A 25,179-nucleotide genomic window follows, 5' to 3' on the forward strand; every position below is an offset into this window, starting at 1 on the left:
TCCAGCCACGCATGTTGACTCTACCACCTGAGCACCCCGTGAGCCCTTTCCATCTCAGTGCTTTTACTGTTTCTCACAGCTGAGACACTCTTACACTCTGCTGAGAGCCAGTTCAGGCCCCTCTATGTCTAGGAAACCTCTTCTATCTCACCCAATCCAAAATGACTGTGCTTACCTACCCCCCTACCAACACGATGTCCCTCGTCATTTGGTATTTACTTCAAACCAGACCTCTCTCCCACCCGCCCTCTCTCTCAACTATGTCATTCATTTCTTAAAGGCAGGGATTGAGCAGGTAACAGGTGCTTAGAAATACTAATTGATTGCTTGCTTGATTGACCCATTGATTTGATTGTGAATTGAGATGAGAAATTGTGATTGAGATTTGGAAATTTTCATTGGGATCCTTCTGTCCTGTCTTAATATTTTGAGTGTTTGTATGAACGTGTGTGCATGTTATCAAGATGCTGGCCGACCTTTTCCTTGGCCTTTCTTTTCCGCGCTTGGTGCCCTGGCACGGTGACCGGCCCATGCTGGGCATTCAGCTTAGTTAAATGGGATCATGTTATATTTTAAAAGATTGCCTTGAGTCTAAATAGAAACTTAAATTGGCTGGAAAATACCTATAAAATGTTTAGTCTAAAATGTCTTAAGTTTTTCTAAAATTTTTAACATGTTACGGTAGAGCTTTACTCCTCTCCACAAAGATATTGTCTTTTCCACTTGAATAGTTGCTCATTTATTTTGCATGGGTTTCTTAAAATATTTGCTTTCCTTTGGCACTTAACAACTGAGGTCTATGAAGACCCATGACAGATCACCTGGATTGGAGTTACAATGCTGGGTCCTTAAATGATCTGTTATTTTCTTTCATGAAACCTAGTTGAGGTTTTCTTACCTTAGTTAAGGAATAGCTCACTTCCCATTTAATTCAGTTTGTCTCACCTCAGCTTTGTGACCCATCTTGGGCAATTTACCTCTTTTCTCCCGGCCTCAGTAAATGTAAACATTTGTACCAAATGATAGCTATGGATCTTTTTAGCTCTGACATACTAAGATTAAGATTGCAGTTAAGACATTTATTTGCAAGGTGTTGCTGTGGAGGGAGCACAGATGCATAAGACCCGGTTCCCATCTTTAGAAGCTCATCACTGATTCAGAGCTGTTCTTTCCACTGGCTTTAAGGGTTTACTCCATGGTCTTGGTTTCGCTTCACCTGTGAGTTCTGACCAGGTTGCTACCAAGCTTTCTAAGAGTCACTAGCCCATACATCTCTGCCTGTGACGTAGGGAGGATTTTTTTTTTAAAAGAAAGCAATCCGATATGACCTTGGAAAAGAAAATTAAAGCGCAGTTGGAGTTGACAGGGCAGACTTGAACCCAGAATTCATGAGCCCCTCTTATCCAGACTCTTGAACATACTGATAGATGTGATAGTTGAAAACCAACAATTAACAGGGCTTCATTTTTCTACAACCCTGTCATCTTCCCCAGCAGAATGTTATTTAGTATTTTTAATGATGAAAATTATTTAGTATTTTTAATGATAGTGGGAGGAGGTGCTCAAGGAGCCAGTGTAGGTCTGAAAACACCATCAAGATTTGGTATGTTTTAGATTACCTGAGGCCTAATAAAATGCTGTAAGACATCTTTAGTAGGGTACCCAACCATCTCCATTTTTGCATCGAAAGTCCCACATTCCGGGAGACCCCTCAGTTCCCTGCAAACCAGGATGGTTGGCTACCCTACTGAGGTTAATTCCTCAACTTTTTCTTTAAGGTTTGGTTGCTAGGAAGCTCAAATCAAATTTATTTTCAGTTTTAGCTACATCCTCGTCTACGGCTTTAGTTGTCAACACCCCTGGAACCTTACGTAGCTCTTGTTCTTTTATACTTATTTTGAGGAGGCAGTGTAGTGTCATGGTCGGAGTCTCCAGTGGAATCAGATTGTTGGATTTAAAACCTGGTTGCACCACTTACTAGCTGTGTAACCAACCATGGACAAAGGTATTAACTTCTCTGGGGTTTTTTTCCCCATCTCTAAAGTGTGGATGATAAAAGTAGTGCCTATCTCCAAAGGTTGCTGTGAAGGTTAAAAACTTGTAAAGTTTTTAGAGGAGTGCTTAGTACATACTCTGTACTCAGTAAATGTTAGCTCTTCGCATTAATGATTGTTTTATTGATTCTGCACCTTTTTATTCTAAGCTGTCTCAGTCCGTTTTGAAAATCACTGGAGTATAAATAAATGAATAAATAAGAAAATCACTAGTAAGTTTGTCCTGTCTTCCTCCAGGACTCATTACTAGCAAACTTGGCTGGGTGGGAGTTTTGGCTGTCAGGGTTGGAAGGTGCCCTGACTTCTTTTTTTAAAATTTTTTGTTTCTAAATTTTTTATTGAAGTATAGTTAACTTACAAAATTGTATTCATTTCAGGTGTACAAAATAGTAATTCTGTATTTTTATAGGTTATACTCCATATAAAGTGATTATAAAATATTGGCTGTATTCCCAGTGTTGTACATTACATTCTCGTAGCTTATCTATTTTGTACCTATTAGTTCGTACCTCTTAATCACCCTCACTTATTTTGCCCCTGCTCCACCTCTTACCAATCTAGCAACCACCAGTCTGTTCTCTGTGTCTGAGTCTGTTTCCGTTTTGTTATATTTGTTCGTTTGTTTTATTTTTTAGATGCCACATGTAAGTGAAAACATATAGTGTTTGTCTTTCTCTGTCTGTGCCTTGACTTCTTATTGCCTGTCAAGGAGTGTCTCACCTGCCTTCAGTTACTCCATAGGATTGACAGTCCCAAGGGGGCAAGGAATCCCAAGAGCTGAGTGTCGCCTGGTTGTTCTCTGCAGGGTCGTCTCAGGCCCTTGTACCCCCATCTGTCAGTGTCTTAGGCTCTCTACCTATGGCTGTGGTTACAACAGAAGCATCAAGAGTTAACCATAATTAACTAGGACTGAGTACAAAGGGCACAGCTTGAGCTGGGGAATGAGGACAGTATTCACATGGCAGCTGAGAATGTGGTCTGAAATCAGAGATCTGTATCCACATGCAGATCCCACCAGTTACTGGCTTGGCTAGGTGATGGACAGAATTATTGAACTTCAGTCTTCTCATCTATAAAATGGGTTTGACGAGTCTCTAAGACGGTAGTAAACAATATATGAGATTATGTATATGACATAGTGCCCAGAAGATAGCACTTGATAAATAGATGCTGTGTTAATATTTAGGGTCTTGTGCATTAGCTGGTGAGCATGAAATAAGTGTTAACATCTTTTTGTTTGAACTGCCTGCAAAAACTTGACAAGACCAACTTGTTCTTGTTGCTTTGTTGTGTTTTACAGCATCTGTCAGTGTTTGCTTGGGTATTGCTAATCCGAAATGGTCTGAAGCTTTTAGGGTATCTGGGTGATCTTTCCATGCCAAATTGTTACAGGATTTTGTTTGTCTGATCTGAAGTTTCATTCTTGCATGGTAGGAAGTAAATGTTTATTTCAGGTCTGAATTAGGTATCCTTAGATGCAGGAAGAAAGTTACAGAAGAGTGTTATAGAATGATGCCATTTGGTTAAAAAAAAATCTCAAAATGTGTAGAAAGATAAATACCAACATTACTGGTGATCATGTGGGGAATAAATTTGCAAACAAATCTGGGAGAGGGAGTGATGGGTAAAGATCTTACGCTTTTTATTTTATATACTTTTGGATAATTTTAATTATTTTTTATAAGAACTATGTAATACTTTTATGATAATAAAAACTTTTTTTAAAGAATGATAAAAATGTGATTTGTCTACAGTCCCTTCTGCTTTGTTAGCAAGGTTTGCATTAAAGGCTCACTCTAATGTAAATCTACTTTCTTTGAGCACTGCTTCCTTGGGAGGTACCTTCTTCTGTTTTATGTTATAATCAAGGTATAGACCAAAGGCTGTTCATTGGTTCAGTATAATTCAGCTTGGTCATGTGTGGAAAGATGTGAGGCCAAGGATGCGGGCTACTTCTTAGTCCTATAACTGGAGGGAAATTTCTTTAAGAAGTACCTTCAAATTCATTTTTGAAAGCCAGCAGAGTACATAGTATCAGTAAACAGATAGCTTGCTATAGTGGATGACTTGACAGTGTTTCAGGGAACCTGGATTCTGGTCCCGTCTTGGTCACTAATTAGGTTTGTGATTCCGAGCAAGTTGAGCCTCTTTGAATTTCAAGTTCCTCACCAGCCATTGGGCTCGATGCCCTTTAGCTTCATTCCTTCCTACTCTGGCAGTCTAGGGTTTCTCCTTTTCTTCTCTTTTCTTTAGTCTGTTTGAAATTAAGAACACAAATCCCTCATCATTAGTGATATTCTGTAGGGAAAGATTATAATAGTGAGATATCATGGGGATGCTTTGGAGGGGGAAGACCAATGACCTCTTCCTCACCCAGAGGAAGAGTATCAATGAATGGGTGAATGTCTGGGGCTCTGTAACATTGCACATTACTAACAAGGTAGAAATTCATCCTTTGTCGCAGAGCTGGGCTGCATTCACTGTGCAAAAAAAATTCTAAACGTTTTTCTCTTGGTAAGCTGCTTTCTCTTTCTCATTACAAATTTATCACTGGCCTGAACATTAGCATGGCCATAATTTCTGTTAATGTTTTCAATCTGAAATTCGTCTTGGAGATGGCTGAATGGCCCTTTTGGTTTGTGCTCATATATAAACACGGGGTATTTTTCTTTTTAAAAATAAGCTCTTTTTCCTATATGCTCCCTGAGGGCACTGTTTCGTGGTCCGTGGCAGTTAGACTTCATTTTAGAACTGACTTATTTCCTATTCCGTCGATTTCTTTGTTTGAATTCTGGCTTTAAAAAGGCAACCTAAAATTAGATATATTTTTTTGTCCATATGGATTTGTTCTTAGAAACTTAGCTGTACGTTGCACAACTGGGTAGTTTTGTTTGTTTGTTTGTTTTTGGTTACTTGACTCTCTGGGAGGGTAAAGAATTTTGACAAATAAAGTAGATTCTTTCTACTGTGGTATGCCTGGATTTCAAATCCTGAGGCAGTTATCTACATTTGCAGAGAGAAAGATTCATACGGAAAGTGTGGCCAGTTCCTATCCTGAAGCTAGGAACTGGCTGCTCACCTCTCCTTAGGTATTAAATTTATCTCCTGCTCTAAGTACAGTTTTTTAAAAAATTTCTTTTAGGGAGACATTTTGATAAAAAGAGACAAAATGACAAGACTAGCTAAACAGGAAGTATTATAATAGGGAGTCTGTCTTTGAAACATGCTTAATTTTAATTCTGAGATTTAGAGCCAATGAAGATGTAGATTTTAAGACATAAAAACAAAGCTAATGCCACTAGATCTGCCACATTTTGTGTAACAAACTCTAGGTAGTTCTGAACTATTTCCAAAAAGGAGAAAAAGCTCACCGAGTCTGGGAAGATCTATCCACCATCAGCTTGTTTTTCTTCTTTTTCAGTATTTCCTTAGCTCTCTCCTTCCCATGTCTCTTCCCCTTTTAGACTTTCCTAGCATCCAGGAAATTGGATGTTTCAGTAGCTATCCTGGCATGATTAGGCTATTATTTCAATATTAGTACAGACAAAACTACCACACTTTTCCAGACCGCTGTGTTAGTCTGCCTCTTTTTTTTTAATGTAAAGAGTACACTTAGAGGCTTTGTCTGTGTAGAAACACTAACTCTGCAAAGAGGAAACTCTGTTGAATTTATTGGCCTTTGCAGTATTTGGGTCTGCATAGTTTTCTTCTGTTTTGCTTTGAAGATTTTTTTTCTTCAGTTTCTGTCCCTTTAGAAGGGTAAAATATATGCAAATAAGAAAATGCGTTGTTGCAGGCTTTTCATTTTTTTTCCTTTACCACAAATCAAGAATATAAGCCCCTCTAGTTGGTTTAAGTTTTTGTATGGCTTTATATTACATAGCAAAGCTCTTGACACTAGTCGAGAAAAAAAAAAAAAAAAAACAGGAAAAGAAACACTAGTACCATTTAATAAAGCAAACAAGTAAATTTTCAGTACTTGATATTATTGCGCCTTAAAATTCCAGATGAGAATTAAACCCTTCTTGAAGTTCATTTGTCGGTCGTGGCTTCGTTAAAAGATTACAGGGCACTACACCATAACATGAACTCTACTCAAATCCATTTATTTCTTTGGTAGACAGTCTCTGAAACCTTCCAGCTCAAAGGTTTGACAATTCTTGGATTGGAAAAATATCTTTTCCCACCTTTTGGTGGGCTATTTCGGCATTGCTGCTGATTGGCTAAGAAAAGTGGCTTACTTGTAGTATTTAGTTTTAGGTATTTGGGCCACAGACCAAGTTTCAAACCGTTTACGTATTGTACGCTTCGTTTAAAATGTGTTTTGCACAAAGACTTAAAACTGAAATCAAGAAAAAAAGTGAAATCTCCCACCAGCTAAGCAACCTCAGCATGTTTCTCTAATTTCCTGAGTTAGCCTTTTGCTATGACATAGACATTCTACCAGCTCTATTTTGGTCCTGAGTTTTGGAAAATTTTTCCCCCTTTTGTTTCATTTTGCTTTGCCTTAAGACTTCAGAGATAACCACAGAAGCCTGTCAGACTGCATTAGGCATTTTTTTAAAAAAATCACAAGTATCATACCCATTGCTCTTGGTTTTGCCTTATATTTAATATATTCCATTTTTTTTTAAAAGTACCAACTTTTACACGTTTGTCCTGCTTGGGTGGGCAGCAGATATAATGTGGAGGTACATGTTTTATGGAGAAGAGGGAAGATAGTGGTATATGTGAAGGAGAGAGAAAAGACGAGAGGGAGGGCCTAGCAGATATATCCTGTTAGTTCATAACTCTTTCTTGCAGTTATGATGTCCCTGGCCTTGGGCTTGACTTTAACACCAGGAACGTGTCAGCATCCCTAAACATCCGTCAGCAGGAAGATAAGACAGATTTCACCTTGGCTTTGTGGGGTATGCATGCCAACTCTACATACCAATGGATCCAGCATTTGAAAGGATCAGAATAGCAATTTTTGATACATTGACCTGTTTTGATCCCTGAGAAGGAACACTTTGGTAGGCCTTTTTAGGTAACTCAGAAGTTGAGGTTTGCATTTCAATATATAAAAAAAAGTCCATTTGAGAAATAGTGAACTATGAATTGGCTTTTGAGAAATGTAAAAGTATCTGAAACTTCAATTGCCCGAGGTCTGCCATCTGTTAGTATCTAGGAGACTTACCATGCGTTGTGCTCAGATTCTGACTTTTACAGGTTAACTTGTTTTCACTTTGTTCCTGACCTTCACATTTTGGGCACAGCTGGGTGCACTGAAACCTATTTTGACTCCACCAACTTAGAGAAAAGAAGAATGAGGAGGAGGGAGTCTTTGGGAAGAATAGACAGACTAGGAAGGAGGTGTTAACTCCTAAAGGATATTAATTCCGAATTCTTCCATAATGCAGTTCAAAGAAGGATCTGTTTTCCCCCATGTGAAATATAAAGGCATAGGTAGGTGTCCTTTTCCTTACAGAAGAGTGAGTCCACTACCACCCCCTTGCCCACTGACACGCTTGAGAATTCAGAAGGGAAATAATAACCCCGCGGGAGGTGGTTGGCCCCATGTCGTGCCCCTTGGTGGCGGATGGCCGGCCTGTTTTGCATCTCTCCATCTCGACCCCTCCACCACGTTAACGGCAGCCGGCACGCTCCACTGTTTATCTTGGAATTGGATACCATCATCTTGGCAACCAAACTGGGACCTTTCCTGCTCAGATTGTTTGTCATTTGTTGTTAATTATCTGTTACCATAAATTCTGCACTTTGAGAAAAAAGGGAATGTTTTGAAATATTTCCTCCAACATGTAAGTGGAGCTTCATTTTCTGTGGACAGAAGAGGGGAAAAAACGATCAGCCCTTTTGGGAATGGGTTTCAGGGAAATCAAATGCTCTGGTTTTTCAGACCGGATGGGTTAGATCCTGCTAATGCAGCCAGGATTCGCAGCAGAAGAACCTTTGCAATTCAGGAATGATCTATATTTGTGAGAGGTACCCCCTTCTGAGGGAAAAAAAAATTACCTTTACATAAGGAGTTGTGCTTTTATCGCAGTCTCTTTGTGCCATAATTGTGTGTGTGTGTGTTTGCTCGAGAGCCTGTTCCCTGCAGTTTCTCACTTTCAAAGGTTATTAAGACAAAGCAGTCCAAAGTGAAAGGTAGCTTCTGCTTACCTGCCTTTGTGAGGCATTTATTTTGTCAAGTATAGAATTAAAATGAGCTTTCTGGCCATTAGTGGATTTTAGTCATGCCCCCGCCCTCTGCAGGGAAGGTTGCGTCACCTTATAAACAAACAGCACTGTTTTGTGAGGTGCTGTATCATGAGCTAGGGAGCCACCGCTGGACTTACTGTCTTAACAAAGGGGTCAACAGAAGAACAGGAGACAGGAAGAATGCGTGCATGCATTTTGGAGGGAAGAGTTTGGGAGTGAAGTGGTTATTGCTAAACAGAAATCGAGGCACATTTAAAGACATAAAAACTGAAATCGTTTGAAAAGTTCTAAAAGAAAGTATATCCAGAATCCAGGCTGTCTCTCCACCCCGGGACCCCTTACATGTGTTCGCTTATAGTCTCTGTTGCTAACATCTCATCTTTACCATGGGGATCATAACAATATATGCTTCCATAAGTAATGGTGAAGGTTATATTAGATGATGCTTAGTATTGAGTAAAGCACTTAGCGCAGTATCCCAACGCTCAATGCATGGAAGCTACTGTTACTAATATTGTTTACCCACAACATCAATGCTTGAACTTCAGCAGAGTTTTAATGGCGGCACATAGACCATCATCACCATAACTTTTTTTGGTTGCCATTAAGTTTGGTGTGTCTGTTTTCTTCTCGTTGAGGAGCTTTTGTTTTTGTTTTCCTCTCACTGTTAAAGTTTTTAGGGTTGTGCTGCCTCCCAAGGCATCCCCACACTGGCAGGGAGGGATTGAGTCTCTGTTAACCTGCTGATAGTCAGGGGCGCAGACTTAATAGACACCCATCGCAGCTCCTGCCTGCTGCTTGGGACAATGTAGCTCTCAGAGATGTGCCTTTTCCTGGAGTTGAGGAACTTGCCTGGGTCTGCTGCCTTTGGTTTCTGCAGAGCCAGAAAATGTTCTTCCCAGGCTTAGGAGGAAGGAATCCTGACGTGAACGGTGTTGCCCCTGAAATAAAACATCCTTTCTACGTATTCCACTTCTGTTATCCTTTTCTCTCCTCTCTCAGTGTTTTTCAAAGGGAGTACGGTAGGTGTGTGTGCATTATTTTAGAGCACAGATTACAGTCAGATTTTAGGATTAAGAAATGAGTGTTAACCTAGTGTCTCAGATTCAGGAACAGTTTGCGTATGAGAACGAGAGACTGGATGGAGGAGAATGGAGGTTGAAAAAACGCACCCTCACGCTGCTCTGGGGGAGGCTGGGGAAAGGATTTAACACTTTGGATTCGTTAGAGGCCATTAAAACTCTGATGGGATTGGATTACCTGACTGCACATCTGAAACGTGAAACTCTTGCCCAAGCCGTGCAATCGAGTTAAGCTCAAAATTCAAGGCCTTCCCCCTAAGACTGGCCTCTGGGTAAGCCTCACTGTGGATGGCAAAATGATTTCCTTTGAGAGGAGCAAGACTGCAGTGAGGTTTTTATGGCCAATTGAGCCTGTATATTGGTGCCAGCCAGACAGTTGGCAGCACTTAGTGCCAAGTTCGGTGATCTGTCCACCGGTTTTTCCCAAGGTCTTCAATTCCGTCTGGATTCAGGGCTGACATTGAAGAGAAGTACATTGTAAATCCAACTTCCTAGGCATGCCTCCTGAATTTTTTATTTTTCCAAGTGGAGAGGTACTGAGAGGTGCCGGGAGAGCAACAGGCTGCTCCACTGCCGTCAACTTTGAGGCTTGGAATGATGTCCTCCTCCCTAAATACACTTTCTTTCCTCTCTCCACCTTCGTCACTGCTTCAGGGGAGCCCCTACCCCTTTCTCTGGATTACGTGAACCCTTTGTGTGTATGGACCCAGAGCACCTACAAGTAATTCTTTCCCTTGGTCGCACTTTTTATAAATGTGTTTTCTGAATGTTTGTGAAATGTCTGTCTTCCACTAGGCTTTAGGCTCTCCGAAGGCAGCATCTCTCTTTTTTTTTTTTTTATTGCGGTACGCGGGCCCCTCACTGTTGTGGCCTCTCCCGTTGCGGAGCACAGGCTCCGGACGCGCAGGCTCAGTGGCCATGGCTCACGGGCCCAGCCGCTCCGCGGCATGTGGGATCTTCCTGGACCGGGGTACGAACCCGCGTCCCCTGCATCGGCAGGTGGACTCTCAACCACTGCACCACCAGGGAAGCCCGGCAGCCACTCTTTATTTTTTGTTGCCCATTTGTATCCACAGCACGTATCATAGTGCTATCACATTCTAGATACTCTCCAAATACTTGTTGAATGAATGAATGACAGTTGAGTTTTCAGGGATTCCATGTTCTCTTACTATGTGCTTTCCCAAGAAGTGTGTGCTCCCTTGGAATCATTCATTCATTTTGAGGGCATGTATTTAGACTTGATGGTATACTTGGCTTTAAAAAGGGTAACTTATGAGTCTCCCGTGTTTTTTTCAGGATGGAGCTGGATGAAGCTCAGAGTGAGTATTTCTGATACTCCTACACTTATGCTATAATCTATCCTGCCTTCGGTTGACTCTTACTTTGACAGTAGTAGACTCTCATTTCTAACACAGGAAAAATGTCAAAGTTTCACTTTCATCTTGACCCTAAAGATTTGGGTTTCCTATCTTGTTCTCTACCTTAAAAACTGAGGTATTAGAAAGTATGTTGTCTTAACTCCTTGTAAAGTGCTTACTTATTTATCCTATTTGGCATCAACTATTATTGGCTAGAAGCGTGAAATTAATTAGGAAATATTTCAGCCCGATTACCAGGAGCCTGTCAGCTGTCCCTAATATGTCGAGTTTACCTGAAATGAAGACCATGAAAACGGGTCATCTCTTATCACGGGAATCAAACATTTTGCATAAAGCGAACCAATTTTATTCTGTATCCTTATGTTTTTAACAACTTTACTTTTTTTTTGTAGTAAACTCTTCTAGTTCTTATCATACGACTATTTTCACAGAAACCTGTGATTTGGGTTTACCACAGATAACACCACTATAACAACATTGGTGTTACACGGTGATTGAAAGCCTTCTGAAACTTTTGTTTTAAAGGTGAAACAAATGAAATTTAAAGGAAGTATGCAATGGATTTCTAATTACTGGTGACTAAGCTATAAACTTCTTGAAAAGTAAATGACAAAAAAATGCTGCTGAAGAGTGCCAAGCTTAAGGAAGTATTTTACAAGAGGCAGAGCATAAAAGAGGGGAGAGAATAAGAGAGATTTGCATGGCAAGCGCTTTGGGGCAGGAAGTTGTTAATTTAAGTGATGGGCTTTAGGTTTTCTCCCTGACTGTCCCCTTACTGCGTCTACTAAGAAAGGTATTGTATAATTAGGCTTTCTGGAGATCCCCTTTGGCTGAGGACCTAATTGAGTTTCAGGACTAGAGGGCTGAGCTGGATGGAGTTGGGGGAGCTTTTGGCCCTGCTGGTCCAAACCCATGGATGGACCTGCCTCTTTGATAAGTACCTGTAGTGACTGGCAGTGACATTGTTTGGGGAAAGTATGGTTTAGTAATTGAATAGTCAGTGCTCCTTAGTATATGAAAATCTCTCTCTAACACAGGGAAGACACCAAAATCCACATGTGCAATTTAAATGAGCTTGTATTCTGCATTATAAATATGCACCGGATGCCAAGTAGAAAACCGGAACACTCTCTCAGGATGCTGTTAGGGCCAAGCGGAATCTCATTAGGGACGGCTTCAAAGATCAGTTCCTCGTGTCCATAAAAACAAGTGTAAATTATCTGGTGCGCGCCTGCTGTTAGCAGTTGCGGTGTTGCATTATGCATGATGCCAGACTGCACAGAGGAGCCACAAACCGCTCGGAGCTCCAAAATAGATGTGGGGATTCCTCCACCCATACATAGATATTTTTTTGGTGCTGAGTCCTACATTTTGGAAATTTATTGGTGTGTTTCAGTTAATGGAGGGTGCTACATATAACCTGCTCGTACGTTTTTGATGAATTGGATTCAGTTTGGAGAGGCGTGATAAGGCTCTGAATGGTTTATATGAACGACCAATCTACTCAGATTTATGTATTTTGTTCACATCTGGAGTCAGATTATGGGCATAGCACAGTGCCTGGTACAATAAATAGTTATTGAGGAAGAAGTGAATAAATGGATGTCTTCTTGGGTCTAGCAGTCAGAATAATGTAGAAATGCAAACCACGCAGTCCTTGTCTAGTAGGGATGTTTTGCTTACTTGGGGAGACAATCAAATGTGTCTGAATTAAATACATTTGATAAAATAACCGTGTGTGCATTGTTAGTAATAGAAGGATCAAGGTGTGTTTTTGCATACCTGTGTGCTGTGCTCACTGGGAGGGAAACATGTAAAGACTTTTACATATGGACAGTTGGCAACCCAGAGAGCTTAAATGACCAGAGCAAGGTCACACAGGACACCTGACTTACAGTACATTGTGTGTGTCTTTATGACCCTTAGTGAGCAGAAGGTGCTTAAGCAACTTACAGTTTGGGGAAGACAATAAATCCTAACCGGGGCCCACTGAAAAAAAATGCATAACGTGAAAGTTGTGAGTTAAGTTTTATTTGGGGCAACTGAGGACTATAGCCTGGGAGACAGCTTCTTAGATAGCTCTGAGGAACTGCTCCAAAGAGGTAGCGGGGAAGGTCAGTATATTATATATATATATGATTTTAGTGAAGCACCAGTTCTGGCAGAGACTGGCTGCTAGTCACGAGGAGCATATGTCTCCGTTAATGATTTTAGTACTTTTCTAGATATGAGGAGATGCAAGAATTTGCGCTCATAAAAATCTCCTGAAAATATCTAACTATCTGAAGTCCTGTTCTGTCAGTTTTCCCCAGATCACAGAGGTGCCTCATTCCTGGTCTCCATCCCGAACTCCTTTCAGGGAGTGTTGAAGGTCAGTGGCTGTGGTGGATAGTGACTTAATCCTTGTAGAGGCAGATGGCAAGTGCTAGTTTTTAGCTGGCAGTGAGTAGGAGAAGCGGGGGAGAATTTCTTTAAGAACACATCTGAAATAAGCCTTTTACGAGTAATCTGACTTCATTCTATTAAATTGCTTTCCAATTCTATTTCCTAATTTTCCACTGTAGACATAGCCCAGGTTAGTCAAAGCGTCTTCATGTCTAATTCTTTTCCCACACATGAAAGAAGGAAAGCTCCCTGTAGGAGGCACCCCGTTATGGAAAACTGTTTAAATGAAACAGGAGCAGCTATTTTCTGCCATGGAGGATCACACTTTGCTTTCATTTCATAATATCTCCTCCTTTTCTTACCACCCATGTGTCCCTTGGTTCCTCTAAAACCTGGCAGCGTTTTTCTGTACCTCAGAGTCCAGAAACCACTGACATTTCCTACTCGGAGACGACGCATACTGGACAGCACTTGCGTCTTTGCTGGGATGTGGGAACTGAGAAGTGTGGAGCCATGTGCCGTGGACTTGGACAGTGGCACACATTCCAGACAAGTGAAATGGTTTCTGGCCCACTGCTTGTGCTGTGTGGGAATGAGCAAACCTATATGCTTCTAGGTCTTTTGGAGACATGAAGATAGAAGGTTAGATGCTTCAACACAGTACCTTTTACACAGTTCAATTTGAGTACAGTTTTGAGACCTGACCGTGGTTGAATATCAAGGGTTACTTCAGAGTCACCTGCATTTTTGAGAATTTCTCAAAGGTTGCTATTTGGAAATAATCTCTCTGACCAAAAAAAAGTGGTGTTACTGCATAGAAAATTGCTTCCGCGAGCCGTAATCGGTGTTGGCATCACTTGGGAGACCATCGAAGTGTGTCTTCTTCACTAAGATTCAGAAACCCCGTAGCCACGAGTCACTCTGCAAGTAGCATTTCCAGCCACGTGCGCTTGGAAAAAAGCTCTGTGGCAGGTATGAGGTATCCTATTAAACTTCTTTATGTTAAAACTGCAGCTGGGCCCAAGTTGGCTTTGGCGACGGTCCTCTCTGCCTAGGGTGCCGCAGATCTAGCTATCAGCCAGCCTCGCACCAAACGCCTCGGATGCTGGTGCAGTGGCCTGCAGCTGGGCCTTGGCTCAGTTGCTGGTGGTGAGCCAGAAGTACCTGTTAGATCTTTAAAAACGGAGCAGCACAGACAAGTAGAAAAATTCTTCCAGCTCTGTTGCTTTTCTGGGAAGTTCAGAGAGGGCATTTAGCGCGACTTTTGCATTCAGTTCTAACTATTGAACTTCGTAATAGGAAAATTATCTAATAAAAGCTCTAGTTTTGGGTGGTGACTAAAATGAGTAGTTCTGGAATGCTCAAGACCCCCACTTAACTGCACAGAGAAGCTCATAAAATATGCATGGTGAGGAGTCCAGCTAGTGAATATATTAGTTGTAGCAGTCTACACCTCCCTGTAGAAATTATACATCTCCATTGTTTATATACGAATGTGTGTGTATGTACCTGCACACATACCCACAGATAAATGAAGGTTTGAAATTAAACATAGATGAAAGTGTTTTCTGAACACTGCTTATGGCTATCTAAAAAACAAATAAAACATTGGACATTGTTTGCATGTGGGTTGCACACCTCAGCTAACGATTACTAACACGGTTGACCTTGTTTTCTATTGAGGGCACCGAGAAGCTACATTATTAAGCATATTGGGTCAACCCGGAGTTCACAGTTAACATCATTTTTCTTTCTGTGGAGATGAAAAGGTCTTCAGCCAGATTGTTTTCTTTTGGTTCCACACCAGGTGGGGGGTAGCATGATTTTTGCATGACTATGGCTCTGCTCTATAAATGAGCAGATTCAGTCTTTTGTTTTAAATGTAATCAGCAAGATTGCATTTGCATTGCTTGTAAGTGAATCGCATAAGTGAAATTACACTGCCTGCATCTCATTTGGTATCATAAAATGTTACGGGATGCAGGCCGTTTTTCTCCAACTAAAGTGTCTTCAGTTGGTATTAGGGTGCTTGCTTTCATTTTCCTTTGTGACCAAATTTATTGCATTCTGCAGAGCTAGGGCTCATATTTTCACTTAGGTTAATTGCTGGAGAAATACTCATTCACGTTCCCTAGAATAAGGTAAGATATTGGTTCAGTAGCGGGTAAATGGAGTTTTAAGACTATCTCATGTCGTGTAGCAAGTGATTGGTAATCACTTGCTGTAGTTTGAGACAAACTGCTGCTTACTAAGTAAGTAAATGCTAGTCACTGTTGGTTGGAAGTACAATGCAATCTAAAGCTTTTCAGGCAGTTAATGTAAACCACAAGACGGTTTACATAAAACAAGAACAAAAACTTCAGTTAGTCACTTTTTTTTAATGACCAGTATAAAATACATATCTTAATTGGCTCTTAGGACATTCTTAAGGCAGATGACTTAACAGTCATTTTGAGATTCCTCCGCTTATTTCCTTGAAAATAAATAATTTAACACAACAGTAATAATCACTGACTTCAAAAGTCAGTAATTTATTTCAGTGACAAATGAGAATGCCCTATTTCACAGATCCCTCCCCCTTCCATTGAGGTTTTCTTAATTCATGAATTTTTCAGGTGGAAGTTTGAGGGAAGGGTATGAGTTCTTAGATAACCTAGAACATGGTGTGGTTATCCACAAAACCGCTGTTTGTTAAGTACATTACTGATAAAACCCCACAAGGCAGCAGGCAGCTGAAGTGCTGATTATGCCCTTTGGTAAATGTGAAAACTGCTTTCAGAAAGAAAAAGTATGCCAGTTATACTGATATACCAACAAAATCAAAGTGCTGAATAACGAATGATGATCTTTAGTTATTTGGATAGTTATTCGTAGGAAAAAAAATGGGAAGAATTAAATGTGACGAATAGGAAATGTAAATATCAGAGGGTGCGTTGTTTGGCCTATCAAAAGAGAAGACTTGAGAATACTAAATCCAAAAGCAAAACTAACATTCTAAAATAGCTTACAGGTTTTTTTCAGTAAGACCTTGAAGGAGAAGTGCAGTTTTGTATTCTCATTATCTTAAAAAAAAATGTGTCTAGAAAAACGTTTCATATGGAAGGAGAGGATTGAGTATAACTTCTTTTTAATTAGTAAATTTTTAATTGAAGCATGAGACATAGAAATGTACAAATTAACTGTATTTGACTAAATGAATTATCACAAAGGGAACATGCTTATGTGATCAGTATTGGATGTAGTTTTAAGGATCATTTGTTTTAGTCTGCAAAACAATATTCCAAAGTCATGAGATTTTAAATATCATAGTCTCTGATAAACTTGTGTTAATAAAAATTGTAGAGACCTTTGTTACTAGCACTGTGTGATTTACAAAGGAGATAATTGTACATGTTGGGATCCCAGTGGCCTCCCTAGGATTCCTCTGTAGTTGGAAGTTGCAGGGCTGAGTATATATGTGACTACTGTGACTTTTATTTAAACTGGTCTCTAAGGCATACTTTCCATTTGTAGTCATTTAAGATTTCCCGAAGGCTCCTCTCTGTGATTTGATAATTCTCTGGATAATATTTCCAAACTGATGACCTTCTTGAGTTAAAATAATTTTTTTAGTCTAGCTTTAAAGACATCTTTATTTTCTATTCCATTCATCACCATTTTCTCATTGAAAAAATTAACCATGCCTATCCCACTTCAAATGGGCAGCTGCACTTTGAAACTAGATCCTTCTTTTGGCTGTAATTGTCCAAATGAGGAGGACTAGGTTGGCTAACTATTTTGAAAGGAATTGGTTGTGACTGTAAAGCACTTTTTTTTTCTTTTTTTGCGGTACGCGGGCCTCTCACTGTTGTGGCCTCTCCTGTTGCGGAGCACAGGCTCCGGACGCGCAGGCCCAGTGGCCGTGGCTCATGGGCCCAGCCGCTCCGCGGCTTGTGGGATCCTCCCGGACCGGGGCACGAACCTGTGTCCCCTGCATCAGCAGGCGGACTCCCAACCACTGCGCCACCAGGGGAGCCCATGTAAAGCATTTTTATGCTTTCATTTTTTTCTGTTCAAATTTTGGTGTGTTCCCAGCTAGGAAAAAAAAAAAAAAAAGGAAGAAGAAAGTTAACAAGGAAGGAGGGAGGGAAGAAAGAAGGACAGAAACAAAAGAAAGAGGAAAAGGAGGGGAGGCAGTTCACAAAATACTTGTAAGGAAGACAGCTCTTCCATGGAAATAGCTTAACTCCAGCCTTGGAAGAAAGGGAAAGAATGACTCCAAAATCTAGTCTGAAAAAGACTTTGGGGCTTGAAGTATGACTGTAAACTACGGACACAGAGTTTTCTTTTTCATAAATTCCCCAGAATAAATAAAATAGTAAAAAAATGCATACATACGTGTGTGTGTGTGTGTGTGTGTGTGTGTGTGTGTGTGTTTATTCTGTTTGGTGTCATTTTCATCTATTCCTGCAATACCTACATTGCTCAGTATGATTCTGAAACTATTTCTTTAGCGATTGTCTTTGGAGCCAATTCATGGATATATAAGGAAAGAATTCTGTTTTCCAGTTACAGATATCATCTTCATACATATTCATTCATACCTTCCTTGTGAAATCCTTAAGGTGTCCAAGGAATAAAATTCATCAGTGAGTTTTTACTTTTGACTTTCTCACTCTGGCCACAGGGCACTTTAGAGTTACCAGGCTAAATGTCTTCTTTGGTTGCCTGAAGAGTTTTTATATACATAGTACTACGGCAGCCTTATACTTGTCTACAAAGGTACTAGACTGTCTATTGGAGAGCTGATCCAAATGATCCTATGCAAATGGGAAATATGATCTATCAGCTTACAGACTGAAATAATTGCACATTCTGTTTAGGTGACCAAGATGGCTGATTAGAGATGGTTACTGATTGGTTACTTAACAAGTAGCCATTTTTTTCAAAGGAAACTAACAATCGTAATAGACTAGCTGGCTATATATGTATGTTAAATCTCATAACTAGGGAAGAACACTTCCAAATGAACATGAATTATAGCTCTGTTTATTATACAATTGTGAAAGCTAATAATTTGTCTTGACATAATAGCTGCTTTGAGCTATCAAGAGTCACGAATAAGTGAAAATACATATAAATTTCCAAAAATATATTTGAATTCTTATATTTTGATTATACATTGTCTCCAACAAAAAGTTCATACTGATACCTCTAGTTAAGACAGAAATATTCTAAAACTCACTTAACCTTATAAAGAGAATGGCGAATACCATGGTCTCAGAGTTTTGATATGTACTTGCTTATTTGACATGGTCATGCTTTTATTCATTCACTAATTCAAGTATTTATTGAATTCATGCTATGTCCCAGGCAAGCAAACTGCTTGAGTCTGGGACTGTTTAACAAATTGAAATGATAATGTCATAAATTTATTATGGGGGAAAATAATTCAATGTAATGCACACTAATGATCTGTATCGGTCTTGAATCAAAATTTGTCATAGCCTAGAGTATAAAACTAACCCTCATTATTTTGATTATCTTCCATTTGATGGCTTTCTCTTCATTTTGTTGTCTTATTTTGCTTGGTTAAACACTCTTTTTAGGGAACCCTTTTCCCCTCTCCTTCAGGGCATCTTAGATCTTCTGGGCTTCAGGGCAGACAGTCTACGGTAGACCAAGGAAACCAGTTAAAATGAGCAAACCAGACAGAACAAGACAAAATCCACAGAGATTATAATAATAATAATAATAAATAATGGCTACCTTCTTTTGAGTGCGTATTGTCTACCCAGTAAGTGCTAACTGCCTTAATACATTATTTTATTTAATTCTTAATATAACCCTCGGAAGTAGGTGGTGTTATTCTCATTTTGCAGATAAGAAAACCAAGGCTAAAAGAAGCTGCCCAGAGTGGCCTGGGTTTCACAGCTGGTCAGTGAAACATGTTTACCTGAGTCTATGCATCATGCCACTCTGTCAAGGAGGCAGCGATAGACCCACAGATTAAAGACTTGGATTTTGACTGTTTTCTTCTTCATGAAGAAGCATGAAGTAAATACAATCCCGATCCACAAACATATTTTTGGAATAGTTCCACTGATTGAGGCTCTGTAGAGAAGCATGACCTAGGATGACTTTTTCTCTCAGATAGAAACACAAGTATGGAGGAATTCATTATTAGGAGGCTGGGGGAATCCATGGAGAAAATCATATTGGATTGAGACTCAAGTGATGTAGGCTTCATCTGTAATATGGAAATAATACTGGTTAGAGCAGATGGTCTTCAAGGATCCTTGCGTCTCAAGCGTTCTAAGATTTTAGTCTGAAGTTACTCAGAATTCCTTGTATTCCTGGACTTTCCACTCAAACACTACGTGGATTGGAAGATAATGCAAAGAGAGGTACAAATGGAAACATTACACTCACAAGTCATGTAATAACAGAAGGAATGCTCAAGACTGTTAACCCATTCAGCTAAACACCCAAAACTGAGTATAAGCATTTAAGAAGGAAAAGATTTTCTCTACCTCTAAGTACATTTGGGGGCCCTTGGAAGACAGAGATTTCCTCAAAGAACACATTGATATGGAAGTATGAAATAAAGATGTGGAGACTGGGCCTTTTACTGAGTGAAATGAAGAATTTGAGATTCCAGAGAAGTGTGTCAAGGTTTTATTTCTTTCACTGGTTCTTAGACACACTCATCTAAGAATATATCAGTGGCCTGAGAAAGCCTCTAGTTTCAGAATGGCTGCTGACTCACGCTTTGACGTTGGACAAGTCTCTCCAGCCTTGTTTTCTTATCTGTAAGATGTAGTATAGGTCCCCCAAACTGCCAAAACATCTGTGAATCAAGTATATCTTTAGATGTCACACAAGCCAGAGAGTGACAATACTGAGATGGTGTTTGGAGTGATGGGGCTCCCAAGTGACTTGAGTTATGGCCAAATGACCAAGTCAGAGGACCTGGACTCATGTCATTCCTATGGAGCAGAATAAGAAAATTCCAGAGTGAAAAAAAGAAATATGCAGTTGAGTGAGAATGGTTTGTCCTCTGGAATGAGTTAAATGGGTGATGATAATTCTGCCGTCGTACACAATGGCATTGAGGAAGATGGTGGAGGAGGCCAGATCGTTCAGTCCAGCATTGCTGTGGAGTCCCGGAGACTCTCTGCTTTGGGGTTGGTGTGAGCTGCAGGTCTAGAAAGGACGAGAGGGCCTGTTACTCTGAGGAGTGTATACTAGTGCACGAATGCAAGGGAGACCAGGCTTAAGGGAAGGCAGAAGTGCGGCATCTTCTAGCCCAAAGGTGTGGCAGGAGGTGGCAAATCTCTAGTGGATAATCTTGAGTTCGGGGGAAGAAATTTTAAAATAGGAACCCAGCCTTAAAGGAACAGAGTGAGGGCAAATGGATTGCGTTCCCTGGAATTGTAGGTTATAAAGGCTTATGGCAGGAAGGAGGAGAAGCTCATTTCCTAGAACTGAAGTGGAAAGCAAAGCAGAGGGAGATGCCCAAGTGGCTTGTCCCTGAGATGCTTGAGGAATGGATTAGGATTTTCTGGATGCCATCTATGGTCAGGGTTGGTCAAGGTTAGCCCGGAAGCCTGGCCTGGGACTGAGCTGAGTGGTGAGCATGCAGCTGCCGTAGCTCTGGGGAGAGACCTGGCTTGGGGACAGGGAACCTTGCTGTGTAGTTGTTGGGAAATTCACAAAATGCCTGAAGGACCCTATGTTAGTTAAGGTGCCCCAAGACATGCCAAGAAGTCTGAGAAGGGTGTGCTTTTTCTCTCTCGTTCTTAGTTTGCCTCATAAGGTTAAAAAGAAGGCACAGTAGTCCTCAATTTCTTAATCTCTAAGTCTTTGATTTATGTTTCTGATTATTTATGGTCATAAAATGGTCAGTGTAATCTACCTGACAGCTTCCTCCTTGCTGTATAGGCTTTTCTTGTCAGTAATACTGAAATCCTTACAATGTAAGACAGACCTGTGCCAGAGATGGCCCTTGGAGCTGTAGATACCATAGTTAACACTCAAAGAGCCCTTTGAAGTGGTTATGTATCCTTCCTTCATGAGGCTTGAATCGGGATTCACACCCAGCTCTTCTTATTACAAAGCCCATTCTTTTTCACAAGGCCATCCTGACTTTCAACTTGAAGTACTTTCTTTCCTGTGTCTCGATCTTGTTTTTAACAGGAACAATGAAGATGTTCAAAATTCCAGCTGCCGTGTCTAGAAATCTACAGGAAGAAATGCTGTCTTCTCTTTGCTTAACCTTTAAATGCTTCAGACAAAAATAGGTGTTGGTTTGTTTTTTAACTGTAGGAAACGCAAATGTAACTCACGAGTTGTTTCTTGAGACCACACCATCCTTCCCAAATTTGAAAGGCATGGCACTGAATATGGGATCTTAAGATGATGGTCGTGGGTGAGCATGGAGGTAGTGAGTGAGCCCTGATGATTGTGCTTTCTGACCTCTAAGCAAGACCTACATTGTTTTTTTACTACATAAGCCTTGCCTTTCTGCTTCTCTCTCTCTTTTTTTTTTTCTGAAAGACAATATAAGGAACGTGGTAGTTTACTTTATAAAGTAGGTTTGATGGTGCAGTTGGCGGCAAATGGTGTTGAGTGGTGATGGAACAGTGATTTTTGGAAATAAACTGTGTAGGGGAAGAAGAGGAAAGGAGATACATATGTGCCCTGTGTTTGCATTGGAGCAGGCAACGCACAGGTGGGAGGTGTTTGTGCTCGTCCCTGGGCTCGCCGTGGGTAGCCAGGACTGTCCAGAACATGATTTTATTTATCTTAGAGGAGTTGCTGTCATTTTTTTCCCCCAGAACTATTGGCATTTGAGGTTCACACATCACTGAACTCCTGGTCTGTTGGCATTTGAAGAGTACGACTCACGGTGTTTCTCACTTATGGCGAGAAGTTATATAGCTAGTGCCCCAAATGCCCCAGTTCATGACCACAGGCAGCCCCAGTGTTAGGGCTGTGTGTCTAGAAATCTTGTCTGGGCTTGACAGCTTAAAAGCCTTTAGGGGGAGTTCAGCAATGGGAAACGGCTAAGAAAATTAGGGCAAAACTAACCCATGAAATATCCTGCAGCCAGTGAAAACGTTTATAAAGGGTCTGCAGTAACACTGAAAATGCTGATGTTATAATGATTGAAGTGGAGCCCCCAAATCCCCGAATATAACATTTTGAATGCAGAATGATCCCAATTATGTTTTAAAAATGCATAGTGAGGGCTTCCCTGGTGGCGCAGTGGTTGAGAGTCCGCCTGCCGCCGATGCAGGGGACATGGGTTCGTGCCCCGGTCCGGGAAGATCCCATATGCCGCGGAGCGGCTGGGCCCGTGAGCCATGGCCGCTGAGCCTGCGCGTCCGGAGCCTGTGCTCCGCAACGGGAGAGGCCACAACAGTGAGAGCCCCGCGTACGGCAAAAAAAAAAAAAAAAAAAAAAAAAATAGTGAAAATATGAAATGGAAAGAGACCAAAATGTTACTAGTAGCAATTCTTAGGTAAATGAAGCTGGGTTCATCTTTCTTTGCTTTGTATGCACATATTCTTAATTTTGTTGATGTTAGTTATTTGTGACTTTAGTAAGCATATATTTTCCAATTAGGAGGATAAAGGCTTTTTTAACAGCAGAATAATAATTTCACATATTTGGGGGAAACTTGCCTTTCTGGATCAGGGAAATTTGCTTGTCCTTTGTGATTCTGGTTTCTCAGGTGACTCTTACTTGACTGAATTAACACATCACTTTGTGTAAAATAACACCTACTTGACACAAGTACTGAGATGACCTAGAAGACTTGGCAGTTTTAATAGTATTAGGTGAATAATAATTTTAAGAGATAGGGTTGAATTATGAGTCACAAACTGGTATGTTCTTTCGCATTTAGGGTGCAGCCTGCTTTATTATCCATATAGAAGAGAAAGTTGGAGTAATTCATTAAGCAGACTATTGGGTTTTGTCATCCTAGTGAAATTAGGGCTATCCTGAGAAATTTCTGTAGAGACAGAAATAATGACAAAACAATACTAATTATGATCATTATTGGTCCTTCACACCATACTCAGTGCGTTCTCATTACTTCCTCACAACATCTCTATGAGGTATTTTTACCCCTAATGTAAATGTGGAAAAGCTGAAGTATGAGATGCAATAACTTGCCCATGTTCCAGAGATTGTCCGTTTGTATATTTGGGATTTGGATCCATGCTGTTTGTCCCGAGAACTTATTATGCTCATAAAGTATTATGAGCGATTCTAGTAAATTTCATGCAGAAATTTATATTCGACTACCTGTTTTTCTTTTAAATGAACTAAGAGATGGATGTGAATGATATTTAGACCAGTCAGAACACCTGATGACAGATAGCACTTTATGGTTTTCAGGGTATTTTCTGTTGGACAATAACCAAGTGGACAAAACTTGAATTTCAGAAGCTTATTAGGTGTTTAAAAGTTATACCTAATATTTGAAATCTTCAGATCTAGAGAAAACTTGTATTTCTTCAATTTAACATTGGATTTGTATAGAAAAAAAAGTACTGGACTGGGAGGCAGTGTAATAGTGAATAAGCCAGGAGTTGGACAGACACCTCTTGTAATTGAGGCTTCACCATTTATGGCATCTCTGACCTTGGGGGGATCACTTATCCTCATTAACCCAGTATTTCTTATTTGTAAAATGGGATTAATAATACCCACCTTATAGGGTTCTTGCAAGGAATAGAGGAAGTAATATTCATAAAATTCAAAAAATAGGCACAGGACCCAATGCCTGGCATTCACTGATGGGAGCCATTATTTTTGTTACTGGGAGTTGGGAATCATGGAACCTGGAGCCAGTTCTGCTGCTAACAGTGGTCGTGAGCAAGTCCCTCAACCTGTCTGGATCTTAGGCCCCAATGACAATAATAATACTGTCTTTTTTACCTACAAGGTGAGGATGAAATCAGATTATACATGAAGCAGCTTTTGGAAAAAGTGTGAAGGGCTGTACCAACATACAAGTTAAAGATGAAGGGAACAGTAAGCAGATCAGAAGGGGCAAAGTAGTTGACTTGAGTTTAGGTTGTAACTGGAACTTCCCACAGGAGTTCATTTTGCAGAGAACAAGTTGAGTAAGTTATACTCCGTCTCCTGTGAAAAAAAGCTTTAATCCAGAAACCCAGCAGCATTATTCACAGATTCGCCTGCCTTGTGACCTCTTATCAAGACAAAGCCAGCCCCGAACTGGACACTGTGGGAAGCCTTATTGCATATTTTCCCCAGTGAGGGCTGGGCCTTTGGTTATTAGGGAACTCCCTGACAGACCTGGCTAAGTTTACTCTTTCACTTGAGAGTGAGAAAAAGAACAAAACAGCCCATTTCTTCAGCCTGGCAAGCTGTGGAAGCATCAGGTGTAGATATGTGCAAACTGGTCCATACCCCCTCATACCAATTTATAAAAATTATCTATGCGCTAAATTGCCAGGCGCACTCAGAGAAGTTTTGCTTTGGCAAACTCACATCAAAATTCCTGGCTATTCTCAAATCCCTGCCCGGCTGCAGGTCCTGTAGCAAACATTTTAATTACTCTTTGTTTGTCCTGACTCTTAAATGTTTGCTACAGGACAAAGAGAAATTATATTTCCAGTCCCGCTGCCCTTATTGAGATGGGTTCATGATTCTTACTGTGTTTGCCAGTATGGTGACATGCTACAACATGGGTGGGAAAGACACAGTAATTTCTTTGGAATCAGGAACGGATTTGTAGTTGGGGGTTATAAATGCTCTCAGTGGCTTTCTCAGGCTACCACTCACCCTAGATTCCAACAGGAATCACGTCTGTACACAACAGTGCCAGCTCCAACCTTAATCAAGTTTAATCTGTCAGCCAAGACTGCGTTCCTACAACGGGCATTTGGAGGCATTGCCTATTAAAATATCAAGTCTTTAGCACTGCCTGGAAAGCAAATCTGAAGGCTTGATCGGGACTACATCTTTTAATTATTATTATTGTTATTGTTGTTATTTTCAAGAGCAATTGATATGGGCGTGAGAAGGGGACTGGTTGGAACTTAACATGCCCCC

The 25,179-nt window shown here is 40.5% G+C and overlaps 1 protein-coding gene across 3 annotated transcripts in view; it reads left to right on the top strand.

Moving 5' to 3' along the window:
* Positions 1–25,179, top strand: part of MPPED2 (metallophosphoesterase domain containing 2) — a 173,295-nt gene that overhangs the window by 7,995 nt on the left and 140,121 nt on the right. The window contains exon 2 of one of the 3 annotated variants that reach the window (XM_067749537.1): positions 10,640–10,662. The exons of the other annotated variants lie outside the window; for them this stretch is intronic. The gene's annotated coding sequence lies outside the window, so the exon portion shown is untranslated. The remainder of the gene's footprint in view (positions 1–10,639; positions 10,663–25,179) is intronic. 3 annotated transcript variants of the gene reach the window in all.

This window comes from Pseudorca crassidens, chromosome 9 (assembly GCF_039906515.1).
Source record: "Pseudorca crassidens isolate mPseCra1 chromosome 9, mPseCra1.hap1, whole genome shotgun sequence".
Taxonomy (NCBI): domain Eukaryota; kingdom Metazoa; phylum Chordata; class Mammalia; order Artiodactyla; family Delphinidae; genus Pseudorca; species Pseudorca crassidens.